Source organism: Pelodiscus sinensis, chromosome 2 (genome assembly GCF_052426305.1).
Source record: "Pelodiscus sinensis isolate ZL-2025 chromosome 2, ASM5242630v1, whole genome shotgun sequence".
In the NCBI taxonomy this organism is placed as follows: domain Eukaryota; kingdom Metazoa; phylum Chordata; order Testudines; family Trionychidae; genus Pelodiscus; species Pelodiscus sinensis.
The window spans coordinates 120214489-120220607 of NC_143053.1; positions in this window are offsets into that span (position 1 = coordinate 120214489).

The window sequence follows — 6119 nt, forward strand, 5'->3', positions numbered from 1 at the left end:
AAGGAGGGAGAATCTAAAAGATAGAAAATAGGAGCAAATGAGCAATTAAAAGATCTTATTACCAAAACCAGTGCTCCAGGATACATGTAAACTCAGGCCACTTGAAAAAAGGAAACACACACACACAAATAAGCCAATTACATGCATGTACGTGGCCACTTTAATCCTCTCTTTCCCTTTTTTATTTAACTCCCAAGAATGTTTCACTAATATAGAGTGGTTTCTGTATATATTTAACTTTTTTCTTAAAATAAAAGGCATTCTCACTGCAAATACATTTGCTCTGTCTGAATGGAAAAACATAGCGAACACTTAACACCTTATTGAAAATTAAAAACAACTGTACAAAAATATACAATTTCCATAGTAAACTTGGTGATCTAGCCAGGTATAATGTTGTCACACATCTATTTGTAGTTTCCATTGGAGACACTATTGCAAAATTAGAATATAGTCTTGCCTGCTATACACAGTAAGTATGGAATTCCACTCAGAGGTTATTCAAGTGATTGAAGGCCAAAATTACAGACCTTATTGAGGCAAAACTTCCAAAGAATATAGAATTTGGTCAATTTTGAAGGAGTTTGAAAGACTTTAGTATGAAAGGCTCCATGTACCATGTCTTGATTCCATTGAAATCAACAGCAAAACTCACAACTACTTCAACAACTATGTAATATGTTATTATTTAGAATACATTTAATAATAATGAGGAATTTACTATTTTGCAGTTGGCATTGTGATACCAACAGAATTGTCTTCCACCAACAGAGGATGGCCCAGTAAAGATATTGCCTCGCCTACTGACTGTCTGTCTCTCTCTCTCTGTCTCACATCCTCCAACTAATATAGCTACAACAATACCATATATACATTGGAGAGCTCATATTTAACTCCTTTAACTAGGAAAACAAACACAATTTGAAGGAAACTGAGTGGCACTAAAGGAGTGAAAATGGCGTGTTACAGCATTTTAAACATAAAGTCAAACTTCCCATGGACTGGAATTCTAATTAGTTGCCATATACCAATGAGGGTTTTTTCCCCTTTTTCCAGTTAATTTTCCCACATTTAATAGTCAGAGGCTTCGTCTACACTGGCCAGTCTTGTGCAAGAACATATGTAAATGAGGTGCGGTGATGAATATCACCGCACCTCATTTGCATATTTAACGAGCTGCCAGTTTGCTCAAGGGGCTTTTGCACAAGAAGGAGCAGTCTATACTGCTCCTTCTTGCACAAAAACCCCCTCTTGCACAAGAGCCGTTCTGCCTGAAAATAAGCGGCAGAACTGCTCTTGTGCAAAATCCCCTTGCGTAAAAATGGCAGCTCATTAAATATGCAACTAAGCCACAGCGATATTCATCGCTGTGCCTTAGTTGTATATGTTCTTGCACAAGACTGGCCAGTGTAGACATAGCCCAAATGTTTTCATCTTAGAAACAGCTCTACCATATTTTTTAAATGAACAGGGGTGCACACTCTTCTTATCCCAAAAATTATTTTCTATTTATGGTATTTTTTTCACTTTGATTTTATCATCACATACCAAATGAGGTATTTGAAATAATTGATTGGCTAAATACATAGGCATTGAGGACTCCTCCTTGGAATTTTATCAAGCGTTAATGCTTCATTGGGAACTAATATTCATCAGATATGCACATGGGTTATATAGGTTTATTTAATAAAGTGGTAGATGAGGTATTTTTCATTGCATAGAGGATGTATCCTTATAACAGTTTGCTCATGTATTTACTCAGCTTTCCAGTCAAAGGATTTCTTGACAGAACCTCCCTGACACTCCCTAAGAACACCTCATGAAACCTTGTTCCAACACGCTGTGACAAAAAACTTTCTTCTCTCTAATCCTGACTTCAGCAAAATCATCAGACAATTCTTGAGCATATTCCATTAATAAAATGGAGATGATAATACTGTGTATAACCTGCTGTATTATGAAGATTTACTACTTTATATTTATAAAATGTTTTGAAGAGTCCAAATATTATGTATATGTGAAGTATTATTAATATCAGTTCTTTGGTTGCATTTTTTCTCCAATTGATGTTCAGGGGACTGGCATGCCTGGCCACTCTTAATGATATCTGGGTTTAGGTGCAGCGTGAACTGAACTGAAGCACAAATAACACCACTTCCTGTACACTTTAGATTCTAGAACATCCACTCTGAAAATGTAATGTGTCTTTTAATCCAGTTGGAATTTATATCTAAAAGGGTGCAGTAAGGAAATCAGTTGTACACAAAATACCTTTTTATAATTTTACTTATAAAATTAAGTTGTGAAGACCAGGACTTTAACAGGGTTCAAAAAAGAGCTAGACAGATTCATGGAGGTTAGGTCCATCAATGGCTATTAGCCAGGATGGGTAGGAATCGTGTCCCTAGCCTCTGTTTGTCACAGCTGGAAATAGATGACAGGAAAGGGATCATTTGATGATTCATTATTCTGTTCGCTTCCTCTGGGGTACCTGGCATTGGCCACTGTTGGAAAACAGGTTACTGGGCTAGATGGACCTTTGGTTAGACCCAGTTTGGCCCTTTTTATATTCTTATGTACTTTGATTGGACAGCTTTTTGTTGTTAACTAAATTTAAAAAAGAGGTCAATAAGTAAAATATGGGGGTTTAAATCTATAGTTGTGCATGTCGTTTCTATTCATCAAATACAAGGGTGCTGATCCCTGTTTAACTTTAATATTTCCAATAAGTGATTTTAAAAAGAATAGGCAAGGAACAATAATCTTTTTGTTTCTCTGGTTCAAGAACTCCTCTGACATGGAAACATTTGATGTGCAGGTTCCTTTTATAATAGCTTAAAGCAAGGTAAGGGTTTGGTTGTGCCAGAACAATGGGATGTGCCTGGAATTTGATTGTTTTTCATAAAATGGAAAGTGAGGGTTCTGGTAGATGGGACAATTATATTGCAGAATGACCACAGGAGGGCAGCAAGGGCCCACAGATGGGGACCAGGATAGCTATAACCTCTTCGGGCCAGCAGTGGGCAAAGATGGAGAAAGGGATTCCTATCTACTATAGATTTCAGAGAGTTTGTCTGTTTGTGTGTCTGTTTGTCTGTGTGTTGGTCTGTCTCCCAGCCAGGGAATATGCACTCTTCCCCTGAATGTGACTGCTTCAATTGCAGTGCCCATGGACAAGTGCTTCATACCTGACCCCAAGTTCCTGCAGTGAGAGAGGGCTGAGGTTGTCCTTTCTCCACAGGGCAGCCTGCACACTGAACCAATACTTTGGTAGCACCAGGATAGAAATGATGTGGGGGAGGCGCAGATGGGGTTGGTTCCCCACCCCTCCCCATTTGGTGTTTGGCTTGTACTGAGCATGCACAGTAACACTGCTGAAGCCTCTGTCCTCAGGCCACCCCCTTCCATTTACACTCTTTCCTCCCCCTCCACCACCATTACAGCATGCACAGGTCAGCTCCCACCACCACCAAAATCTGAAATGGTGCCCCTGCTGTGTATCAGAGGCAGCACCGTGGGGTGGCAGGCAGAGCTGGCCCATGAGGGGAACCAGTTTAAAAATCGTCTCCCCATGCAGACTGGCTCCTGTCTGCCACCCGTCTCTGCTGCCTCTGATACAGAGGTAGCAGCATGGGGTGGAAGCAGCCCCTGTCTACAGGAGGACCAGGCTCCCAGCTGACAGTCCCCTCCCTCTCCCTGTGCCAACACCCACAACTGAGGCTAGATACTCCAGAGCCAGTACCAAGCAGCTTCCATTGAGAACAATGGGAGTTACTACATGCTGAACACTTCTGGAAATCCAGCGACTACATTTAAGGGTCTAAATGGGAGCTCAGCTCTTTTGTAAATTAGGCCCTAAATGACTTGCTTAAAGTGTCACAGAAAGTCAGGGAGAGCTATGAATTAACCCTATTTCCTGAGTCCCAGTTCTGTGCCTTTACAACAAAACCATTCTGAGCTAGAAAAGAGGAAAACCAATGGGAGCTCAACCTGAACAAGAAAAACTAACAGACAATATATAGGAGCAAGAAGAGAAGAGACAGAAAAGTCTCATCAGACCCACCCTCATTAAATATTTATTGTTCAGGCTATGAACTGAACACACACATGTCAGAAAATTACAGCTGTTGGTGAGACATTTCTGACTCATTCTCAGGATAAGCTACTAAATAGTTTGTTAGGATGAGTTGATAGATGTATTAGAAAAGAGTCCATAGGAATTAACATCCACATTCCCTCACTTCTCTCTTTAGTATGCTCTGAATTGGGGGCAGAGGGATTTTTCCCCTTCCCTTATCCAATGTTGTCAGCAATTATATGGGCTGATGAGTCAGTTTAATCCAAAATCTAGACAGTTACAGTATGTCTCTGTGATTAATCTGGGTGGAGAAATACATTTTACCAAGATTTGGGGGGTGGGACAGATTTTTTTATCAACAAATTCTGGTATAATTTTTGTTTCCAGAATATCTGTAATTTTAAAAAAACTCTTTGGTATCAATATTTAGTAAGGGTTTCACTAAAAATAAGCCTGAAGTTCTGGTCAGAATCTGGATCTCAATTTTCTCTTGCTGTGTGTGTTTATTGGAAGGGTAGGCAACATCTGGAACCAAGACTTCAATGAAAGTCTATGTCTATATTTCACAAAAAGATTGGGCATTTTATTTTAGTCAAAGATCTTACAGTATCGGATTTTTCATATGGCATTACTGGATTGATTTCACAATTACTTAGGCATAAATTCTTATACAAGAAACAATTTACAAATTCTATAACATCAAAATCTGCTCAAACTTCCCATACCTCACATTTCATTTCCAGTCATAAGACTTTGCTCTGTCAGTTAAATAGAAAATAATTTTTAATTGTTGTCTATAAAAGGTACCAACTAAAAATCAAATAATTTCTTCTCATTTGAATTTACATTTTAGGAATGCAAGTAGGGCTAGGTGTATGCATGTTGATTCTTGCTTCTTACAGTTGGTACTTGACAACTGTAAAGGCAACAAAAATCAAACTCTGCCCTTTGAAGTTTTACTTTAAGGACCACACCCTGTGCATTCACTTCTATGTAATCAGATACTCAGCAGATTTCACAGGCATGGAACCTGTTCTTGATTCCCAGACGTAAGATATATATATATTAAGTCAAATTCTCAGATGTTGTAAGTTGGTATGGCACCCTTGAAGTCAATGGAGCTACACAATTTATGCCACCTGAAGATTTTGCCTATATTATCAAATATCCCAGCACTTCTAAATTTACACCATAAAATACACTTGAAATAGCATTATATTAACCATTATAAGACACCGCCGTTCCATATTTTTATAAAACACAGCACAAAAAATTTGCAATGGTTCTAGATAACAATGTTTTTGAATGGGTTTGAGGGGGTATTTTGAGGGGTTTTGTTTGATTGATTGGTTGGTTGTTTTTTGTTTGGTTTTGTTTCCAATAGAATTTTCTTGGGAGCTGGTTAAGCTATGTATTCATGTCTGTCTTCATTTCTTTTGAATTACAACTGTCCTTTCACTGTTTATAGGGAAAGCTTCTGAAGACATTTAATGTGCTCCACAGTGAATTAATATATTTTACAGTAACATTTTTAAAGTGATACCTTGAAAAGAGGAGCTGGAAAGTCTGAGATTAGGTCTACATGAACCTGTGAGAGTAGATTTTTAATTCAATGTAAAACAGGAAGATTCCTATTGATTCCAAAGTCCTTTCGATCACTCCCAACCCACTTCTGCACCCTACATTCTGCTCAGACCCTGCATCCTCACCCCCAATAAACTCTTCCAACCTATGTCCTACCCAGACCCTGCACCTCCATCTTGCTCCTGCACCCTATCTACTACCCAGACCTCCTCACCCCAGCCCACTACTGTCTCCTGCCCAGCCTGCTCCCCGGCAGCCCCATCCCATGCACTGAACCCCTCATTTTTCCCCAACCCAGAACCTGGGGATCCCACATAATCTACTAGCCCTGGTCCTCCTAGGCTTTGGGGTACAGCTTGAGGGTAGTAAGGTAAATGTCTTTTTTCCCCTGTTTCTCAGTTGGAGGTCACATCAGTGAGGGGTTTTTTCTCTTCACTTGGCGGATCAGTGAGTGAGG